This window comes from Miscanthus floridulus, chromosome 5 (genome assembly GCF_019320115.1).
Source record: "Miscanthus floridulus cultivar M001 chromosome 5, ASM1932011v1, whole genome shotgun sequence".
Taxonomy (NCBI): Eukaryota; Viridiplantae; Streptophyta; class Magnoliopsida; order Poales; family Poaceae; genus Miscanthus; species Miscanthus floridulus.
Window position 1 is genome coordinate 61,110,517 of NC_089584.1, and position 24,231 is coordinate 61,134,747.

Genomic DNA, 24,231 nt, shown 5'->3' on the forward strand with positions numbered 1-24,231 from the left:
TGACACTCCCGTTGAGTCCTTTGTAGTCCACTCCTCGAATGTAGGCGCACATAGGGCCCGGTTATGAAGGAAGAACAAGCTATGTTCTTAATCTTCCTTAGTAATATCCCTTATGTGTAGATATAAAGATGATCTTAGCCATGACTACTAGGTGTAATTGCACTAATCAATGTATGCTTTGACTTGTAATTAAGAATGACTTAGGAATTATTCCTCTAATATTCTACATAACCATGCTAATGCCATAGAAAGGAGTACTCTGAGTGATTTATCATTGATCAATGCTTATCATATACATATTTTATCCTATGACTTACCCTTATTGTGAATAGAATATTGGTTATGGTTTACTTCTCCATCAATAGTATATGTTATCAATACATGTCCATGCCAGACCTTCCCTGTGGTAAAAATATAAATAATGATACCTGGAATACTCTCGGGTGAAGTGCTACAATGGAATAATTATCTGTGCGCTTGTAAATCCTTTTCATAATATATTCTTCTACCTAGTCACATGAAATAATGAAGAACGACTTAGTATCATTCTTGTAGTGATGCTAGGTAATACCAATAAGCATTTCTGGCATCATCATTAGGGATGACAACCTAGTTGAAAGCATCTAGGCCCCTAGTTGGATTTCGGTGATTAATGTCAATACAAGATTACTATGACTAACGTGTGTTTTGCAGAGGCAATTAAGTTAGGTCATGGTAATGGAGATCGATTAGGCAATCGAAGTTGTCATGCCCCTACGATGGAAATCGTTTCGGTTTTCAAAGGATGGACGACAAGGTTAAGGATAACTAGTTCTAAGTGTCGATTGGAGTTGGAGAGACACTTAGAGTAGTTTAGGACTTTGTTTTTCCTTTGGCCGTACTATAAAGGGGGGTATGAATGGGTAGCTTGACCTAGTTGAGTCTAGTGAGTTAGGTGTGGTGCACACTTGTTAAAACTAGCTCTAGGTAGCTCCTATGAATGCCTAAGATCTTTTGGAGCAAACTTCATTCACATATGTTCAGAAGTTGGAAGTGAATGGAGGGTCAAACACTGACCGGACGCTGGCTCCGGTGCGACCGGACGCTGGCCGCAGGGTCCGGTCAGTTCATTTGACCAAGGGGATCAAGTCTGGTGTGACCGGACGCTGGGAGGTCATGTAACTGGACGCTGAGGGCCAGCGTCCGATCAACTCCAGTAAGGGTCCAGACTTGGGAAAGAGTGACCGGACGCGTCCGGTCAGTGTGACCGGACCCTGAGTATCCAGCGTCCGGTCGTTTACAGTAAGCATCCAAGAGCGACCGGACGCGTCCGGTCGGTACTGACCGGACCCTGACATCGTCCGGTCATCATTTGAAAACTGTTCGCGGGTTGAACTGATCGGAGCATCCGGTCAAAATGATCGGAGCGTCCGGTCATCCCGCAGAAGCTCATAACGGTTTGTTTTTCAGGCTGGCTTATAAATAGAAGCTCCACTCGTGAGTGGAGTATCTTTTGCTCATTCCAACAGCTGAGAAACACGTTTGTGAGTGCCAAGAAGAGCAAGGTCCTAGTGAGGTGTTTGTGATTTGAGAATCCAAGAGAGTAGCCTCACTAGCAAATCAAGAGTAGCAAAGTGTGCATCCATCTTCTCATTAGGCTTTGCGTGGTCAAGTGAGAGTTCGTGCTTGTTACTCTTGGTGATCGCCATCACCTAGACGGCTTGGTGGTGATTGGGAGTTTGGTGTTCACCCGGCGGAGCTTGTGGGTGACCCAACTCAAGTTGTGAGCGGCTTTGGGTGATTCGCCGCGACGGAGTGTCGAAGAATCAACCCGTAGAGAGCACTTGATCCTTGCGCGGATCAAGGGGGAGCTACACCCTTGCGTGGGTGCTCCAACGAGGACTAGTGGGGAGTGGTGACTCTCTGATACCTCGGCAAAACATCGCCGCGTTCTTTTCTCTCTCTACTTACTTTGAGCACTTACTTTGAGTATTTACTTTGAGCAATTCAATACTTGTTTTTACATCCATAGAATTGCTTGCTAGAGTAAGTTTGGAACATAGGTTGCGAGGTTGTTGTGCATTAGTTTGATATAAACACTTTTCTAGGCACAAGGGGTTAATTGGGCTATCCGTAGGATTTGATTATTGCAAGAGAATTTAGAATTAGCCCAATTCTTGGGCATCTTGATCCTTTCAATTGGTATCAGAGCCTCGTGCTCACGTTTTTTAAGCTTAATCGCTTAGAGCAAGATGTCTCACAGGGATGGACCTCCTCCTATCTTTGAGGGAGATGATTTTCCATATTGGAAAATCCGCATGGAGGCATACTTAGAAGCTCTAGATGTTGGAATTCTAAGAGCCACCTCTCAAGGGTTCCCTGCACCTAGGAATGCCGCACAACTTCAAGGTGATGAAGTGAATTATGAAAAATGGAATGCAAAGGCTCGCAACACCATCTTTAGAGGCCTTTGCAAAGATGTGTTCAATCGTGTAAGGAACCACAAAGACGCCCATGCACTATGGTCGGACATTTGTGTGCTCCATGAGGGAACCAAGAGTGAGCGTGAGGAACGCTATCATCTTGTGATTAAAAAGCTAAATTCTTTTGAGATGTTTCCCAAAGAAAGTGCTAATGAGATGTATTCTCGATTAAATGTTCTTGTAGAGGAAGTCAATGGGCTTGGACTCACTCAAATGTCACCATCCGATGTTGTGAGAAAAATCTTGAGTGTCCTCCCCATTGACAAATATGGGCACATTGTGACCGTGCTACATCAAAGTGATCTTTCCGCCGCTACACCGACACAAATCTTGGGAAAGATCAATGCTCATGAGATGTACATGCACATCACACCACAAGATGGCTCATCCTCTACAAAGAAGAAAGAGAAGGACTTAGCATTCAAAGCTAGCCAAGACAAGGGCAAAGCAAGACTTGAGTATGAGAGCTCAAGTGACGAAGATGATGAAGAAAGCCTTGCTCTCATGGTGAAGAAGACCACCAAGATGCTAAAAAGGCTAAACAAGAGTGGCATCAAGTTTGATGGCAAGAAGAAGAAGTTCTTCACTAGCTCAAGAAGAAAGCCAATCTCCGAGATGGATTACAATTGTGGCGAACTTGGCCACCTAGCTCATCAATGCACAAAGCCCAAGAAAGACAAGTTCAAGAACAAGGGCAAGAAAGATGAGTCAAGCGATGAAGATGAAAAGAAAAAGAACAAGCCATACAAGAAGAGAGATGGCAAAAAGAGGGACTTCTACAAGAAGAAGAAGAGTGGCAAGGCCTACATTGTCGGTGATTGGCTTACGGACATTGATTCATCAAGTGGATCATCCGATGATGATAGTGACGATGAAAAGGTGGCCGCCATTGCTATTGATCTTGCATCTTCACCACCACCATCGCCATCATCCTCTACACACCTATGCCTTATGGCCAAAGGTGAACGCAAGGTAACTAAGAGTGATGATAGTAGTGATGATGAACATGCTAGTGATGATGATAGTGATAGCGATGATGATGACTCACCTACTTATGATGATCTTGTCAAAATACTAAGAAAATATACTAAGATCATTAGAAAGAGTAGAGCTACTAATGAAAAACTTGATGCTAAAAATGATTCACTCTTAGCTAAGTGTGATACATTAGAAAAGGCTAATGATGAGCTCAAGGAAACAAATGATTCTATATCATCCAAACTCAAGGAGCTCAAATCTTCTAAGAAAGAGCTTAAAGATAAAAATGATAAACTTGAGTGGGTGCACAATGAGCTTATCACTAGTCACAATAAGCTAAAAGATGAATATGCAACTCTAAAGATCAATTATGATACCCTTATTATTGCATAAGAATTCTTACCAAATGAGCCACATGATGCTACTAACCATGTTGTTAAGATTGATATAGCTACCTCATGTGATGATTTAATTGATGAAAGCATTGAGCATGGATCTAGTAGCAAGGGCAAGCAAGTGGTTGAGTGCAATGACTATGATGAGTATGTCAAGCTCAAGAGTGAAAATGAGAAGCTCATGAAAGATCTTGAAGAGATGAAAAGTCACAACACCATTGTGCTAGAAACTCTTGATCATGACAAAGAGGTAATCCTTGAGAATGAGAAGCTAAAAGAAGAAATCAAGAAACTCAAGGAGGAGAAGAACAATGATATTCTCAAGGAAGAGAACAAGAAGCTTAAGATGGAGAAAGAGCATCTCAAGGTGGGATTGAGCAAGTTTGCTAGAGGCAAGCATCTCCAAAGTGAGCTACTCATGAATACCGTCATGAAGATGGATAGAAGTGGCATTGGATATATGGCAAGTGTAGAGAAGAAGAAGGCTCAAGCTCAACACCAACAATCAAAGCCAAAGCCAAAGCCAAAGAGATGTTTTGAGTGTGGACAAGAAGGCCACTTTGCTCATGAGTGTCAAACTCCACCACCACAACCCTTGCCCAAGCATGCTAGACCCTTTGCTTTCAATGCTCACTACATGCTTAGAAAAGATTCGAGTGGAAAGATGAAAGTCATGTTCTTAGGTCCCCCCAACAAGAGTAGGCCTAAGAAAATTTGGGTGGCTAAGTCACTTGTTGAGAAGGTGAAGGGCCCTCAACAAGCTTGGATCCCTAAAGCTTGAATCTCTTGTGTGTAGGTGAACTACAAGACCGGTGGAAGTCATTGGGTTATTGATAGTGGTTGCACTCAACATATGACCGGTGATCCTCGTATGTTCACCTCACTAGATGAAGAGGTAGATGGACAAGAGAAAATAACATTTGGAGATAATTCAAAGGGCAAGGTTAAAGGATTGGGCAAAGTGGCAATATCAAATGATCATTCCATCTCCAATGTGCTCTATGTTGCTTCATTGAGCTTCAACTTGCTATCCGTTGGGCAATTGTGTGATCTTGGCTTTCAATGCCTATTCACCAAGAAGGAGGTTGTTGTATCCAAGTTAGATGACAATCAAGTGATATTCAATGGATTTAGATACAACAACTTATATCTAGTTGACTTCACCTCCGAAGATGCAAACTTGAAGACTTGCCTATTCACCAAAACAACACTTGGGTGGCTATGGCATAGAAGACTTGCTCATGTTGGGATGAGCTCACTCAAGAAGCTTATGAAGAATGATTTGGTGAGAGGGTTGAAGGATGTGAAGTTTGAGAAGGACAAGCTTTGTAGTGCATGTCAAGCCGGTAAGCAAGTTGCAAACACTCATCCAACCAAAGCTTTCATGTCAACCACAAGAGTGCTAGAACTCCTACACATGGATTTATTTGGACCAACAACATACAAGAGTTTGGGAGGAAATCTCTATTGTCTTGTGATTGTGGATGACTATTCAAAATATACATGGGTGTTCTTCCTTCATGACAAATCCGAAGTTGCATCTTGTTTCAAGAAGTTTGCCAAGAGAGCTCAAAATGAATTTGAAGTGAAGCTCAAGAAGATAAGAAGTGACAATGGCAAAGAGTTTGATAACACAAACATAGAAGCTTATTGTGATGAAGTTGGAATCAAACATGAAGTCTCCGCAACCTATACTCCTCAACAAAATGGTGTAGTTGAGAGGAAGAACCGGACTTTGATCACTCTTGCAAGGACAATGCTAGATGAGTACAACACCCCCGAAGCTCTATGGGCGGAAGCAATCAACACCGCATGTTATGCATCCAACCGCCTATTTCTTCAAAAGTTCCTTGTCAAGACACCATATGAGTTGCTCAATGGGAAGAAGCCGGACGTCTCCTTCTTTAGGGTGTTTGGTTGCAAGTGCTACATCTACAAGAAGCGGCAATACCTAGGGAAGTTTCAAAGGCGTTGTGATATAGGTTTTCTTGTTGGTTACTCATTGAAGTCCAAAGCATATAGAGTATTTAATCATGCCACCAGCTTGGTTGAAGAAACATATGATGTGGAATTTGATGAATCTAACGGCTCCCAAGGAGCACATGAGAATCTTGATGATGTAGGTGATGAACCATTGAGGGAGGCTATGAAGAATATTCCGGTGGGAGACATCAAGCCAAAAGATGATGAAGATGATGTACAAGTCATTAACCAACCCTCTTCATCAAATGTACCACAAGATGGTGAAAAAGTTGGGAGAGTACAAAATGAAGATACTCATATCTCCCATGAGCAAATGATGGTACAAGCACAAGATGTTGATGCTCCACAACCTCCTCCTCAAGTGGTCAATAGAAGAAATACACCTCTCCTACAAGATCATCCACAAGATCTCATCATAGGGAGTCCAACAAAGGGGGTGATGACTCGATCTCAAAAACTTACCTCATTTATTGCTCATCACTCTTTTGTCTCTTGCTATGAGCCTACCAAGGTAGAAGAAGCTCTAAAAGATCCAGATTGGATAAATACCATGCATGAAGAGTTGAACAACTTCACTCGCAATGAAGTTTGGAATCTTGAAGAGCGACCAAAAGGTGCAAGAGTAATTGGAACAAAGTGGGTGTTCCGCAACAAGCAAGATGATCAAGGTGTTGTTGTGAGGAACAAGGCAAGACTAGTGGCAAAGGGGTTCTCTCAAGTTGAAGGTTTAGATTTTGGAGAAACCTTTGCACCGGTTGCAAGATTAGAAGCCATCCGTATCCTTCTTGCATATGCATCACATCATGAAATGAAACTATATCAAATGGATGTGAAAAGTGCATTCTTAAATGGCTTTATTAATGAACTAGTCTATGTTGATCAACCTCCCGGGTTTGAAGACCCTAGATATCCTAATCATGTTTATAGGTTGTCCAAGGCACTATATGGGCTTAAGCAAGCCCCAAGAGCTTGGTATGAGCGCCTTCGGGATTTCCTTATTGAGAAGGGCTTCACCATTGGGAAGGTCGACACCACACTATTCACCAAGAAGCTTGATGGGCATATCTTCATTTGTCAAGTATATGTTGATGATATCATCTTTGGATCATCAAATGAAGACTCATGCAAAGAATTTGGTGAATTGATGTCTAAGGAGTTCGAGATGTCAATGATTGGTGAGCTTACATTCTTTCTTGGTTTTCAAGTCAAGCAAATGAAAGAAGGCATCTTCATCTCTCAAGAGAAATACACAAAAGATCTTCTCAAGAGATTCAAAATGGATGAATGTAAGCCAATCAAGACCCCAATGCCTACCAATGGACATCTCGACCTAGATGAGGGAGGTAACTCGGTTGATCAAACTCTCTACCGTTCTATGATTGGTAGCTTGTTATATTTAACCGCATCTAGGCCCGACATCATGTTTAGTGTGTGTATGTGTGCTAGATTTCAAGCTAGTCCTAAGGAAACACATTTAATTGCCATAAAAAGAATCCTTAGGTATCTTAAGCACACACCAAGCATTGGCCTTTGGTATCCCAAAGGAGCTTTATTTGAATTAATTGGCTATTCCGATTCGGATTACGCCGGATGCAAAGTTGATAGAAAGAGCACATCCGGAGGGTGCCATTTGCTTGGTAGATCACTTGTGTCTTGGTCCTCCAAGAAATAAAATAGTGTGGCTTTGTCCACCACCGAAGCGGAATACATTGCCGCGGGTGCTTGTTGTGCACAAATATTATACATGGAACAAACTTTACTAGACTATGGAGTAGTTCTAGAGAAAGTACCTCTTTTATGCGACAATGAAAGTGCAGTAAAACTTGCAAATAATCCGGTTCAACACTCTCGCACCAAGCATATAGATATCCGCCATCACTTTCTAAGAGATCATGTAGCTAAAAATAATATATCACTAGAAGGTGTAAGATCCGAAGATCAATTAGCGGATATCTTCACTAAACCGCTAGATGAGGCTACATTTTGTAGATTGCAGAACGAGCTCAATGTACTTGATTTTAGTAACTTCACTAAAAATTGAGCTTGTGTTGTCCCTTGCATTCATTGTAATATACAACATGTTTAATTTGTGGCAATGCATATAGGGCTTGTCTAACATGGTTAAGATAACCGCCGAAAAGCGTGTGAAAAAGCTTAACCTTGGATCAAACTTGACAAGCAACTAGATTTACTTACAAGTATTACATATGCATGAATGTTGTTTTGTCGTTTTGTTCCATTTGCCCTCTTGTTGCCTATTTTCTTAAAAAGAATTATAGCCTAAGGCAAAATATTTTGAAAAATATGAGGGTTTGAGAGAGGTCACTCACATCAGTCCCAATTGGTGTTTATTTGGATCTTATTCAAGTTGGGACTTGATTGGGAATAGGCAGCGCGAAGGAAGGTTGAAGGTTTGCTGGAAGAGGTGCACCAGACGCTGCACCGGACGCTGCTGTCCAGCGTCCGGTCAGTTCACAGGAGGTGAACTGCTACTGAAGGAGTGACCGAACGCTGCGTCTGTGCGTCCGGTCAGAAAGGGTTCAGCATCCGGTCGATCAAAGGATGATCAAGTTGTACTGACCGGACCCTACCTGCGTCCGGTCATGGACCATCGGACGTGTCTGGTCCCGATTCCAGAGGATTTGGACCTCTCTGGAATCGACCGGACGCTGGGTGGTAGCGTCCGGTCGCTACCACCGGAGCGTCCGGTTAGTGGATCTCGCGCGTCTTAAGGACTCTTTTCCCCGTTTCCTTTTCTATCACGATTTGGGGGATTACTTAACCTGCCCGCAACCTCTATCTCCCGTCGTGCCCTAGCCCGAGCCGTCGCACCGCCGCCTCCTCGCGCCCAACCTCGCGCACGCGCCACCATCTCGCAAGCCACCGCACTCGGCTCCCTCGCCTGCCGCGCCTCTGCAGCGCCGCCGTGCTCCAGCCAAGCCCGCAGCCGAGCTACGCGCCGCCGTCCCACGCGCCACCGCGCCTGCTCAGCACCACGCCGGCCTCCTCGCGCCCAAGCTCACCGCTCCGCCGTTGCCAAGGCTGCCGGTCTTCGCCAAGTGCTCTTGCCCTATCCTCCCATTGATTGGTAAGGCAAGTTTTGTGTTTCAATCTTGATCTCCAATTGTGACCTAGATCAAATTCTAAATACACTGATTCCCCATTGCATTCAGGGCGTTTGACCTAACCCTAGCCGATTCCGAGATCCCCCACGTGACATCTTATCTATTCTCAGATCGCTGATCGTCAGGTAGACAGCCACTCGATTCAAGTTCGCATCTAAAATTGCTTTCTCTATTAGGATTTCGCATCTATTAGATATATGGTATTTATTTGTATATCCTTCTATTCTATCGTGCAGCGAGTCGGTTCCGTTGTGTTTCGTCTGGCAGTTGGCAGTCAACTCGGAGCCAAGCTCGCGAGTAAGGATCGAGGCCAAGCCTCGAAAGTGGCAGTTTGACAGTTGATCTTCATCAGCAACAGTTCACCATCTTGACAGTTCAGATGGCTCGCACCAAGAATGTTGGTGGTGGCCCAGGTGATGATGATCGAAGGCCCCCGCCTCGCCAGCCAGCCAGATCTAAGGGCAAGTCAACCAAGCAGTTGACATCCAAGAAGCGCAAGTACCCCGATGCAGAGACAGCGAGAGTAGCAGCTATTGCAGAGGCCGCAGAGCATGCCGAGAGAGGTGGCACCCACAGCGGAGTTGTCATTGCAGATCAGCCAGTTTCACCCACAGTCAGAGCTGCGATTGAGGATGTTGAGCGTCGTCACGGTAGTCCAGCTGGGACTGCTATGCTTGCAGGACGACGGGTTGCCATTGAGGAGGGTCCGTCAGCACAGCAGCAGCCCCCACCAGCAGAGCCTCAGCCAGCCCAGGAGACTCAGGAGAGTTAGGAGACTGAGCCGGCACCTCAGCTACGCTGCTCGAGTCGTACCAGTGCTGCAGTTCCACCGAGGCCAGTTACACAGCGCAGGGGTTCACTCCCTCCGCCTAGACCACAGGGTCCGCCTCCAGTGGTACACCTCGACTTGAGGGCCGCTACAGCCAGGCAGGTTCAGTAGCTGCGGTTTGTTGAGTTTGAGGTTTGGTTTCCTCCGAGGAGGGATGAGAGAGTAGCTGAGGGGTTCTACACGCCACTGCAGGAGGATTTCTACAATACATATCTTAACAGTGGGGCAGTGTTCAGATCACAGAGGGTCTGTCAGATAGAGTCTATTGTGGCAGCAGTCGGAGAGAGCATTCGGCAATACTTGTCATATTTGCCAGGACTGACATATTTGATTGGACGGACAGGCATATATGTACCTTCTTGGGTCCGTCAGTTTTATGCCTCGCTCTACATCGATCCTCATCACAGATTCATTCACTTTGCTTTCAAAGGCAAAGACTACAGAGTGACTAGTGGCAGAGCCAGGGAGATACTGAGACTATAGGAGCAGCCTGTAAAGATGCATGAGGTTTGCTATGGACAGCAGGGACCTCCCAGGCGTCCCCATGGAGGGTTGGTGCCCCCTACAGATTTAGTGCGCCATTGCTTCAAGGAGCCCTTTGGTGAGGGGTCGAGCAGGAACCCCAGTGACTTGACTCCTATAGCGAGAGTACTAGAGGCCATTATTAGGAGGACATTGCTAACTAGGTTGGGATACAGGGAGGGGCTGACTCGCTTACAGCTCTGGCTTCTCAATGCCATTATGCAGAGGACAGTATTTGACATCTGGGACCTCCTTCTTTCAGAGATGGAGGATACCATAGCTGAGGGATTCAAGGGTCGCAGGCAGCTTCCCTATGCTCACTAGATCACGTTCCTCATCCACAGAATAGTGCTTGATAAGCCCCCTGGTATGATGGATGAGTATACAGGTGCCACCACAGAGTTCTCGGCTTACAACCTGTCATAGAGGATCAGACACGCCACTCCTCAGGCACCCAGTCAGCCTAGCCATCGCCCCGACATGCCAGAGTCTACAGCTCAGCAGGATGAGATCATCAGAGGGATTGCAGCCACTGAGGAGGAGGAGCTAGAGGCACAGCAGGAGGTGAGTGAGTACAGTGACAGCTCTAACGACGACTACCAGCCTATACCTCAGATGCCTCCACGCAGACATGATGCAGAGGCAGGTAGCTCCAGTTCTGCTCCACCTGCTCCACAGACAGACCCCGCTCTCATTGCTATTCTTGAGCGGATGTAGCAGGATCAGACACGACAGGCACAGGAGACAGCTGCCAACTTCGCACAGTTTCAGGCTCGTTAGGACGAGTTTTAGCGGCAGCAGCAGCTTCTTCAGCACTAGCAGTTACTTATGCAGCAGCAGCTCATGGGATTCATGCAGCATGTAGTGACAGCCATTGGGATCCCACTGCCACAGACTTCGCCCCAGCTTGCACAGCCGCCTACCACTTCGCCGACTCCAGCAGTACAGCCCATCGGGCTTTAGAGTCAGGGACAGCCTCTAGCTCAGTTTCCTTCACCTCCTGTACAGGTGTCCCAGTGGTTAGCCTCACCTAGTGTAGCCCCAAAGTTCACTCCTTATCACACGGGTTTCTCACCAGAGCAGACTTCCTCACTATTCATGCCTGAGTCGTCAGTCTCCAGGAGTCTTGGAGCATCATTCAGCGAGTTGACCGGCATGCCTACTCCGCCTCACATGCATACTGTCGGTCCGTCTACAGCAGCTCCAGCTATCATGACTACTCAGAGGCTCCCCTCGTCTGTCGCCTCGTCAGATCCTACGACAGACATACTTGCAGCTTCACAGGCAGCACCAGCCCCAGCTCAGACCCAGACCGCTTCAGCGACACTTCCTACTTCAGAGGGTCAATCAGTTCAGAGCTCAGGGTTAGATGATGATGGCACCCAGTTCCATCTTGCTCCACGTACTTCAGCGCCCGACTCATCCGCTGCAGCCCCGCCGTCCGACCCTTAGGTTTTGGTGTTTGACGCCAAAGGGGGAGAGGGTTTGAGTATGTAGACTTAGGGGGAGCGAGTTTTAGGGGGAGCTAGTTATCTAGTATTAGCTTATTATATACATTTGGAGTCATATTTGTGTGATACACTATTACTTATGCATTCGTGTGTTTACTTTCATGCATACTATTATATATATGTGATAGTGCTATCTACGTGATTGTGATATTTGACATGTGTAACTTCTACTTTGCTTTATCTATATGTCATATCACTTGTGTAATGCTCATTTGCTTTTGCTTCCGTGTTTATACTTCGAAGAAAATGAGCTTTGTTATTTGTACTCAATGCTTAATTCATATCCTTTGAGTACATTGTGTTGGCTTGGGTCATATAAGCTTGACTAACTCTTTTGTTCTTATTGACAAAAGCTTATATGAACCAAGCCCATCAAAAACCTCACTCCACAACATACTCGAGGAAGTATTGTCATCAATCACCAAAAAGGGGGAGACTGAAAGCATCTAGGCCCCTAGTTGGATTTCGGTGATTAATGTCAATACAAGATTACTATGACTAACGTGTGTTTTGCAGAGGCAATTAAGTTAGGTCATGGTAATGGAGATCGATTAGGCAATCGAAGTTGTCATGCCCCTACGATGGAAATCATTTTGGTTTTCAAAGGATGGACGACAAGGTTAAGGATAACTAGTTCTAAGTGTCGATTGGAGTTGGAGAGACACTTAGAGTAGTTTAGGACTTTGTTTTTCCTTTGGCCGTACTATGAAGGGGGGTATGAACGGGTAGCTTGACCTAGTTGAGTCTAGTGAGTTAGGTGTGGTGCACACTTGTTAAAACTAGCTCTAGGTAGCTCCTATGAATGCCTAAGATCTTTTGGAGCAAACTTCATTCACATATGTTCGGAAGTTGGAAGTGAATGGAGGGTCAAACACTAACCGGACGCTGGCTCCGGTGCGACCGGACGCTGGCCGTAGGGTCCGGTCAGTTCATTTGACCAAGGGGATCAAGTCTGGTGTGACCGAACGCTAGGAGGTCATGTAACCGGACGCTGAGGGCCAGCGTCCGGTCGACTCCAGTAAGGGTCCAGACTTGGGAAAGAGTGACCGGACATGTCCGGTCAGTGTGACCGGACCCTGAGTATCCAGCGTCCGGTTGTTTACAGTAAGCATCCAAGAGCGACCGGACGCGTCCGGTCAGTACTGACCGGACCCTGACAGCGTCTGGTCATCATTTGAAAACTGTTCGCGGGTTGAACTGATCGAAGCGTCCGGTCAAAACGATCGGAGCGTCCGGTCATCCCGCAGAAGCTCATAACGGTTCGTTTTTCAGGCTGGCTTATAAATAGAAGCTCCACTCATGAGTGGAGTATCTTTTGCTCATTCCAACAGCTAAGAAACACGTTTGTGAGTGCCAAGAAGAGCAAGGTCCTAGTGAGGTGTTTGTGATTTGAGAATCCAAGAGAGTAGCCTCACTAGCAAATCAAGAGTAGCAAAGTGTGCATCCATCTTCTCATTAGGCTTCGCGTGGTCAAGTGAGAGTTCGTGCTTGTTACTCTTGGTGATCGCCATCACCTAGATGGCTTGGTGGTGATTGGGAGTTTGGTGTTCACCCGGCAGAGCTTGTGGGTGACCTAACTCAAGTTATGAGCGGCTTTGGGTGATTCGCCGCGACGGAGTGTCGAAGAATCAACCCGTAGAGAGCACTTTATCCTTGCGCGGATCAAGGGGGAGCTACACCCTTGCGCGGGTGCTCCAACGAGGACTAGTGGGGAGTGGCGACTCTCTGATACCTCGGCAAAACATCGCCGTGTTCTTTTCTCTCTCTACTTACTTTGAGCACTTACTTTGAGTATTTACTTTGAGCAATTCAATACTTGTTTTACATCCATAGAATTGCTTGCTAGAGTAAGTTTGGAACATAGGTTGCGAGGTTGTTGTGCATTAGTTTGATATAAACACTTTTCTAGGCACAAGGGGTTAATTGGGCTATCCATAGGATTTGATTATTGCAAGAGAATTTAGAATTAGCCCAATTCACCCCCCCCTCTTGGGCATCTTGATCCTTTCACTAGTATAAGTAATGCTAAGAGGTGGAGGCATATAATATGTGGCTACTTAAAACAAGTGACAAGTTAATAAATACCAATAGTCACAGATGTGTAATTAGTTTAATGACGAGTCCCTGTTCATCATATGTTTAAACGAGATCATCACAAATAAGTCACGCAAGTGATCTATGATGAAACCCTAAGCTCTTCTATGATGTTTTTTGTGATGATGCCTAATTTTGTCATAGAAAGGGAGGGTTGCAGGATCGTCACCACTAATCTATGATGAAACAGAAATATTCGTCATAAAAACGATCTTCTATGATGATTTTGGATTTGAAATTAGCATTTTCATCATAAAAGTGGATATTTCTAGTAGTGAACAAACAAATCAAAAATATTCTACAGAAGACGATCAACGAGATGGGGACGACATGGAAAGATAGACTACCTAATGCATTATGGGCCTATAGAACGGCCTATAAAACACCACTTGGGATGTCACCATACCAACTTGTCTGTGGAAAGACCTATGATGTACCTATTGAGCTAGAATTCAAAGCTCACTAGGCTATCAAGCGATGGAACATGGACTTTGAAGCTACAGGAACCAAGAGGAAGATACAACTCTCTGAGCTTGATGAATAGCGTGAAAAAGCATATCACAACGCCAAGATATACAAGGAGAGAACAAAGAGACGGCATGATAAGATGATCAAGAAGGAGTTCACCCCAGGAGATAAGGTATTACTTTTTAATTCTAGGGTGAAATTATTTGGGCATAGAAAACTTCGAAGCAAGTGGGAAGGACCATTCAAGGTTATAAGCACCTCATCGCATGGAGCAGTAACACTTCAAAATGACAAAGGTACGATATTCAAGGTAAATGGTCACCAACTTAAGACCTTTCTAGAACCTAAAAAACCAACTGAGGATTTGGATGAGATGGATTTTATTATTTTACCACAAATTTACACCTCTGCCCTCCACCTTACAATTCGTAACGCGGGAATATACTTTTTGGGATTAGATAAACATTAGAAACTGTCGTGTGGAAAATCTCCGTAAGGTGGTGACATGTGGGGTCAGCCGTCCCCACCTATAGGCTGGCCAGCCCACTTGTATGTCTCCTCACCCCCATTAGATTAGATCGTGAACCTTCTAGAGTATTCCCACGAGAATATCCAATTTTCTGAGTCATTCGATTTTTCCTCGTTACGAGACCTCTAATAGATAGAACTTGACCCCTGTTGCAAGTTTTTCCCCCCTATATAAACAAGCCCATGCCTACCTCCATAGCCATTCCATCAAGCCTTCCATCTCCAACAACATCAAATTTCTCCACCTCCCTAGCTCCAATGGCCGAAAGAGAGATCGTTCCTTACAGAGTTGACGAACCCATAATGCTAAGCATCATCCTGTCATGAGAAGTAGCTCCTATTCCCTCCAACCAATCTTACTTCGCCCAAGCTATCCATCGTCCGGTCCTTGCTCTGCCGCCGCCACATCTACTTCTCCAAGACAAGCCACATCAACCCAACGCGTCGTCGATGATCAAGGTTCTGAAGGAGATAAACCTCCTTCTGCCAAAGGCAAACGAGACGCTGACAAGAGTGAAGACCAACAAGTTTGGAGATGTCACATGCACAAAGTACAAATTAGTCACCCCTCGTTTGAGCATAGATGGTGTTCGTACTGCTCTAGAACAAGTGAAGGTTGTTCCACCGAAGGAGAAGAAGAAGAGGGCGCCACCCTCTATCCCAGAGAACGATGAGAAGCACCAACGGTCGACCGTTGCTATGCTGCATGACAAAATCAAAACCCTCATCGACTATACCCACGCTCTGTAGTTTAGGATAGTGTTGACACCAATTTCGGCATACCTAAAAATGTGTGAAAACATTTATACTATATTAAATAAAATGGTATAGATGATCAAGTTTTATATGAATATGATATAGGCAAATAAGAAATAATATAACATCGCTAAAGAGGAAAAGGAGATGGAGCAAAAAGAAAAAGGTACACACATGTACATATATGCATGAGCGTGTTCACACCTGGAAAGAAAATGAAACTAATGTATGTATATATATATATATATATATATATATATATATATATATATATATATATATATATATATATATGAGGTTGGCAAATCAACTGAAGAGCACATATGAAAATAAAATACTTTGTTGATTGACTAAAATAATCAATCATTTTCAATGTCAAAAGATGATGCAGTGATTAGTGGAAAATTAAGAAGAAGAAAAGAAAGCTAGAATAAAGAAAGGAGGACATATACGCATATATGCTTGAGCATGACTATACCTTGGCAAAGTCATATACGCATATATGCATAAGCATGACTATACCTTGGCAAAGTATAGTGACAAAAGCACGGCTATTACATGTCATATTAAAAACGCTCGGCCGTAAATACATACACGCTTCCATACGCATGGATTAAAAAAAGAGACCATGCAAGTACGTACGTATGTGTACATACACAACAAACGTATAGCACGTATGTGCACGCCCAATGCCAGGAAAAAAAACTCTTGTACGCGCCTGGCCCATTCAAACGTAGTCAAAAGATGGCCACGTCTGGTCGCTGTAGTGACCAAGTCCACGCACGGTTGCATGATCGGCGCGCTCGGCAATTTAAACAAGGGCGCCCGCACCACATAATTAAATGGAAAAGAGCACCAAGTCTAATAACCGCTGGTTGCTTGTCTATAAGTAGCAGGCTAGTGCAAACGTTCAAGGCCCCCGCACATACACATACACACCTGCTCCCTGATCAGAGAAGCAAGCACCGCTAGGCTGTTGCATTGCTCTTCCCCACACACACATACACCTGCTCCTTGATAAGACAAGCAAGCACTGCTAGGCTGTTGCGTTGCTCTTCTACACACACATACACCCGCTCCCTCATCAGAAAAGAAAATACCTGCCGCGTTGCTCTCTCCGATCCAGAGTGTCGTCAGGCTGCCGCAGGAGAGATAAAGAGCAGCTGCTTTGTCCGAGGTCTTAAAGAAGGTGAGTCCGCATGGCGCTTCTCTGATCCTACCCCCTCCCATCCTGCTTCTTATCTCTGGCTGCTTCATCCACAAGCGTCGTCATCTGCAACTTCGTCGGCGAGCCTTGCGTCCTCTATTCTGGTATAAACAGGGCCAGTGAGGATGGTGCTCCGCACATGGGCATCATGCCTTGGTAAAGGTATAAGGGCCAAATGGCCACGCTATGTGCATGGGCTGCAAGCCCCGGTGAAAAGTCAGCCAACAATGCCTTGGCCGCGCTTTGCGCACGGGCGATATGCCCCTGGTAAAGGTGTGAAAGGCCAATAAATATGGCTCGATGAAATTCGGTTGGACGCGATCTTGGCTCCAACCCGGTTAAAGGTTCATGGCATAAAATTGGTGGACGCGCTCCACCCGGTTCATGGTAAATTTGATATGGACATGAATCGGCTCCATATCTACATGTGTTTTGGCCATGGCAACGCCGGCTAGCTCATGCTCCGCAAATAAAAAAAGGGCATGCTACTGCTATGAAGAAATATATAAGCGTGGGCTACTCTCAAACCAAAGAAATAATCATAAAACCAGATGAAATTATGTCTAAAAGAAAAGTGGTGCATATGTTCAGTCATGCCATCCATGCATCAAGAATATACCATAAGTATTAGTTAGCTAGCATCTGTTTGCGTCAAATACATAGTTGCTAATTAAATTAGCGCTCTATAGATCTTTAACTTGCCTCCTTTATCTGCCGCACCGAAATGCAAACCGGCCTGCATGCTCGGTACGTCTTGCATGAACAGCGACATGACCAAACCACATGCACAAGATAAACCAAAAAAACATCAAAATAATGGTGCGTCAAAGTCAGCACATGGTGCTTTCATCTACGGCATCATGCTAAGAAGGGATTTCATCAAATTCATGGTCCCTAATCAAAATTAGTAAAATAAGATAACGTTGTTCCACGCGTCTGGGCATCATGTCAGTTCATGCCATGCACGTCATGAGTGGCAATACGAGGGATTATTAAATAATCCTACCACAAAGCAGACTGCATCTATGAAAGATCACGCAGCCAGCGTCATGTTTAAAATAACTAAAATCCACATAGTGGGCCATTTTAGGTCCTTGCATGTCACAAGTAATTTAAATCTTGCATTACTTAGACTGTATCCATAAAAGATCATTTCTAGCTAAGCCATTAATTAAATCAAATTGAATAGCATCATATATGCTAATCCATGGCAAAAATATGATGTCATGAGCACTTGCACCTTCTCTTGATAAAATAAATCAACCACGGCCAATCCAGGGCGGCCTTAACTAAAATAAAATATTTCACCACAGGATGAATGCATCATATATATATCAGTCCATGATCTTGCATGATATAACGAGACTATGTCAAGTTTAGTCTACGAGATAAATTATGTGCATACAAAATACAATGCACTATACATCATTCAAGAAATGATCATGGCCAAGTGCAAAATATACACATGCATCCATCCGCGGCTACCAGACTAAAGACTTTGTTTTCTTTTGTAGTTTGTAATAGGAAGCCATATGATGTAATCTTATTTTTTCATGTACTCATGTTGGAACCCTTAATCAGCGGTGTTCTCTACGGAGATGCAATTAACATAATTTTTATGGAAATATAAGAATTATGACAGTATGGACTTGCAGTACCTGTTCTTTTCCTTTTGTCCCAATTAAATTTAACCAAAACTAAATTTGTCTCTGCTGACGCAGAGACGGGTCATAGCTGCCCGTTTCCCGCCATTAGATTCTAGCACGCCCGGTGGACCTACTTCTCCCCTCATCTTTGAGTTCCAACATGGTTGCATCATACAACTTTGACCTAAATTGTCAAATGAAATTATATGTGCATTCATATTTGCATTCAAGAAAACTCATATATGATTTTCTTATGTGAAGGTATGGCCGGATGTGTTCAAGACTTCATCACGATCCACATTGGTTCCCTCTGGGTTGATGTTCCCATGGGTCCCGTCCAAGCTTTGAACAGTGCTGGTTCACTCAACACTACAGTTGCATCGCCCGTTGTAGTTGCTCTTGACCAAGAGGTCAATTCCAAGGCTAAGGAAGGGTTCACCCCTATCATGTCCAAAGCCGCAAAGCGGCAGGCAAGAAGTGTTGATGCCAAAGCAAGGATGATGGCCTTCAATGAGCATGCTACCAATGTGCGCAAGGCCACATCCTCCAATGTGGTTGCTCCTGGCTCATCCAAGCCCAAGAGCACCAAGTCCCCTAGTTCCAAGATGGTGCCGAAGTTCTGTCCTGCCACGCTTGGGGAGTGTCCTATCTATGCCAAAAGGGCGTCGCCAACCAAGTCGATGCCACCAATGATATCCTCTTCATTGACTCCAAAGACAAGGGGGAAATGCCACCTTCAATTACTAAAGATAAGCAGGGGGCTGGTTCCTCCAAACCTGCCCCAAGCATACTAGGGGCACCTCCGATAAAGAATGCATCGACAATAGCTTTCCCACCTCCAAATAGGGGGATAGTGCTGCTGGATCAACCTCAACGTATGTAGCCCTGCAACAAAGAAAGGGCTGTAGCAGTGGGAGAGATGGATCACCTACGTCCTTCCAACAAAGGAAAAGTTGTGGCAATAGAATATAGTATGTCGTCCACTGAAAGTGATTCATCTACAAAAAGCCAACTTCGGGCCGAAGCTCCTAAGTTAATCCCCACGTTGGTCTATAATCACAGCAATGATCTACCTAAGCTTGAGCTTCGATGGCAAGGGATTCACCTCTCCCTCAATGATATAAAGAGGGGACATGTTGATCCGGCTACGACACTCTCTGATCCTATATCATCAGAGGTGGCACCGTCATGGCCTTCCGTACAAGATTCTATGTCTCCAAAGTGACACCACTGACGGCAACACAAAATCCTTCAAGCATGGGCCAACTGTAACAATGCAATTGACTCTATGACTAATGCACAATGTGGTTATGTTTGTGATTCAATTTTGTCTCAACAAAGCAGGGAATATCGCAGGATCTAAAATGCTGCGAGGCAAGCTTTTCAGGCTTCTATCGAAAGGGCTATAAGCCAGGACTTATGGAGCTTGTTGCCTGGAGCATCCACATCCTCAGAAAAATATTGAGGGTGAAATCATGTGACGCGCCAAAACTTTGGCCAAATTACCCGAGCATCAAGAGTTCATAAAAAGGAACTCAAGGCGAAGGAGATATGCAAAGCAGGCTACCAATGTACGTGCAAGACATGCCAGTTTAAAGCAAAGGGAGATGGCAATACCAACTGACTCCACGTCTAGTTGGGTACGAGGGGATGCGTCGTCAAGACATGCTAGTGGCACCCAAGGAGAAATAAAAGCAGCCACTCCAAGAGTGGAAGATACAACCACACTAGCTTATCGGCCTCCTCATAAAAGAGCCTCGAGCAACCGTTTTGAGGTATTCTCTTCAATGCCAGTCAGTGTTGAGGAAGCAGCCTACAACACGAGTGAAACTTCCTCCGCTTCTACACACTTCAAAAGAAAGAAGCCTCGTAAACAAATTTCGGTGGGTCATCGTCCGGTGACTCGAAGCTTAACAAACTCTAGTAATTCAAGAAATAATACGATCTATGTAGGGTCTTATAACCCCCTATTTGATGATCATTCTAATTTTGAAAATTAATTATTGGATACTGCAGGCTCGGCTGATCCAAACCCACTAAATGGTGAAGATCCACAAGCCCCAAGTGAGGATGACTCACAACCTCCGCATAGTGAGAGTGAGCCAAGCAGTGCTGAACAAGTGCTTGCCACAAATCAAGGTCAATCCGTTGAAGAGCAGATGAACCAAATGATGGCTGTCTTACAATAGAAAGAAGAAGAGTTGGCCGCGCTTTGTGAGCAGGTGGCCAACACCAGAAATCATACAAATGTTGTGAACACTTTGACTAGTCATAACAGTCCCCATCACCAACCTGAAATCACACTCGAAGCCATACAAAGGATGATTTTGGAAGGCGTAAAGGCTCAATATATGCAAACGCATTATTCCATGTGTCCGGGGTATGTGAAACCATATCCGCCGAAGGTGGACATGGTACCATTTCTGAACAACTATCGCCAACCACAATTTAGTAAATTTAATGGGACTAGATCGCCACATGAACATGTGGCCCATTTCCTTGTTGTGTGTCAAGATACAGCCCACAATGGAGCTCTTCTCCTCTATCAATTTGTACAAACATTATCGGGTCCAGCTTTCACATGGTATAGCAAGTTGGCACCTGGCTCCATCCGTACATGGGAACAAATGCAAGATGCCTTCCAAGAGCGCTTTTATAGCACTCAAAGGACGGTGGGAATAACTGAGCTGACTCAAACCTTACAAAGGCCAAATGAGAAAGCTGCGGATTTCATCAACAGGTGGAGGAATTTAAGCCTCCACTGCCCACAGCCAATCACCGAACTAGAAGCAGTTCGTATGTGTATGAATAACTTGAGCCCAAACATGGCCATTCACCTGCAGGGTGTAAGGCCAATAACTTTCAAAGAGTTGTCCTCAAAGGCCATAGACATAGAGAATTACATGCATCACATGTCTCATCCGCCGAGGACGTTCAACAAGGCGCCATTAGATAAAAACAACCCACAAGATAAGCCCACACCTTCTAAGCCAAAGCAAATGTAGGCCATGGAGACAACGGTGGGTCCTCAAAAGTTCCAAACTGGGGGCACCGCAACAAGATTACCAAGCAAAGGGGTGCACTAGCTCCTAGAAGGCCAACTCTTAGCGAGTGACAAAATCAAAAGTACTCTTTCCCTGATGAAGAAGTGAGGGATCTCTTCATGGGCCTACGGGAGTTAGAACTCATTGAGCTCCCCAAACCGAAAAGGCCAAAAGAAGCTTCTAAATTCGATGAGCCAAATTTCTGTCACTTTCATCGTGTCTTGGGTCATACGCTCAAAGATTGTTTTGTGGTCAAAAACATGATACAAAAGCTCATAGATGAAGGCACCATAGATGCCGATCTACTCAAAAGCATGACAAATGGAAAGAAAACGACTACGTCAAATGTCGCCACTTTTCAAAGTCATCCAGTGAGTTGTGCAACTCCAAAAATGTGGCCAACTTATGATCGATATATGATATCAAAACTTGAGCATGTTAATATGTCTTTCTTAGGGCATCCACAACAGCAAGCTAAGAGCCAGCATGAAGGCAAGGCTTTCCTTCGGTGGATCCACACCCCAAAATGTGGACCATCCGGTTCCCAAAGATCAGGAGAGTGTCGATAGCAACTCTCAAGATGATTTGCTCTCCGACGAATGATGGAAAAAGGCGAAGGCCCGCGCTTCTACCAAAATATAAAGAAGCACGAGGACAACCCTTTCGAAGAATATGTTGCTTTCCCCATCAGAGTTTTTGAGGATGATGAGGAGTCTCTTCACTTCCCTAAAGAAGAGGTACCCGAAGTTGCTGAAGTTTAGCTTAGATCAGGTCATCAACTACCTAGGCCGTCTCCTCAATAAAGAAATCCCCCAAATGTAACTTCAAATGATGTGACTGAACATACCCCTAATGTGTTGGTCAAGTATGATGTAATCTCACACTTGAAGAAAATACCATCTATGCTTTCTGTGTATGATGCCTTGTGTCTCTCTTTCTGATTTATGAAATGCATTTATTACTGCACTTTCCTTCCCTGAAGATTATAGGGTTGAGGTTTCACAAGCAGAAGTAAAGTTATCCCAAACTCAAAGTATTACATTCAATGATGAGGATCTATTGTTAGGAAATAAAAAGCATAACAGACCCCTTCTTATGTTCGGCGAGATCAATGATCTACCCATTAATCGCATAATGATTGATGGTGGTTCAGCCATAAACTTGTTACCCTTGCACAGTCTTAAAAAGATTGGGTATTCTAAAGGAGACCTATGTCACTCAAATGTTGTCATTCATGGTTTTAACCAAGCTGATCAAGAAGCATTGGGTACCATATCTCTAGTTCTAAAGTTTGAAAAATCTTATGACATATGTATACTTCCATGTGATTGATGCGACTACCTCATATAATGTTCTTATCGGTCGCCCATGGCTGCATGAAAATGGAGTTGTTCCATCTACTCTGCATCAATGCATCAAGTATAAAGATCCTTTAGGGAGCCTAGTAAGGATTTTTGCTGATAAAAAGCCATTCACTATAGAAGAATCCTTCTATGTTGATGCAAATTTTTATTTTGAGCCTATTGATAAAGTCTCAAAACCAAAATCATCATTGTCATTAGAACCAAAACTAAATTTGTCTCTACTAACACGAAGGCGGGTCATAGCCGCCCATTTCTCGCCATCAAATAGATAAGGAGCACGTTTATCGCAAGAACCTAGAATATCAACTTAATATCTTAAGTCACTATGTTGTCAACAAAGAGAAGTATGAGAGTTCAAACTAGGTTGTGGATCAATAGGGCATAGTTAGGTCAGTCTTTAGGTCATTCGCTTTGCTCAGATTGTTAGAGTGATTGAAGTTTGCGCTATCTAGTTAAAAGTTTGTGTTAGGTTTGATTGTGTAATAAAGTGCCCTATGATATTAATGGAATCTTATTGTTATTACCTACTCTCTATCTCTTTTTGATATGTGTTTGTCTCCACATATTGTGCATAAAGCTAAACAGGAAACAAGTGTGGGGGAAGCACACTGCGACAACAAAACGAGATCCGATCACAAAATATCATGAAATTAAGAAAGCAATGGACTAAATACCACGCTCAGCAAAGTTGGACTGAAACAGGCCTGAGAGTGGTCCGCTAGGCCTCCTGCATGGGCCGGCTAGCCCAGCCCGGCCCACCTCCGCCTCTCCTCATGCTTTGTCCACAGTCAGGTTTGCGGCCCATATGATCTATTTTCACATATCTCACTTTCTGTTTCCAACTGAATTGAAAATTCTTTGATAAATAACTTTAAAACCTGAGGAAAGATTATTTCAGTCATGACTAAAGGATAGACTCACATAACTCTTTTCCTAGAAGTCTTGCTACTATTGGGAACTTATTATTAGGGACCCCATGTTACTTAAATTATTGTGGAATGAGATATAGTAGAATAGTGAGAACTTGATTCTTGATGTCTCATTGTTGGAGAATTTTATTTCAAAAAATTAAAAAGAATAGCTAGACCTCTCTTTTGTGGTAAGCAATATCCCACCAGAGCCATACATGATATGATAGACTAGGAAAACCTTATACATATACTACTTGTCATTGTATTGAGTTTGGTCAAACCTTGTGACCCTTGTTGAGAAATTTGTCATGCTCTCAAGATCAAGATCACACACACTCCACATATATCTGCTGCTCCTATACTAGGAGTACGCAACAATATGTTTTCTATCCACCCAAAAATGTTTTG

The 24,231-nt window shown here is 44.2% G+C and overlaps 1 pseudogene; it reads left to right on the plus strand.

The window, feature by feature from the left end:
* Window positions 1–20,111: 20,111 nt before the first annotated feature.
* On the plus strand, window positions 20,112–22,151 carry LOC136454686 (uncharacterized; annotated as a pseudogene).
* The last annotated feature ends 2,080 nt before the right edge of the window (window positions 22,152–24,231 follow it).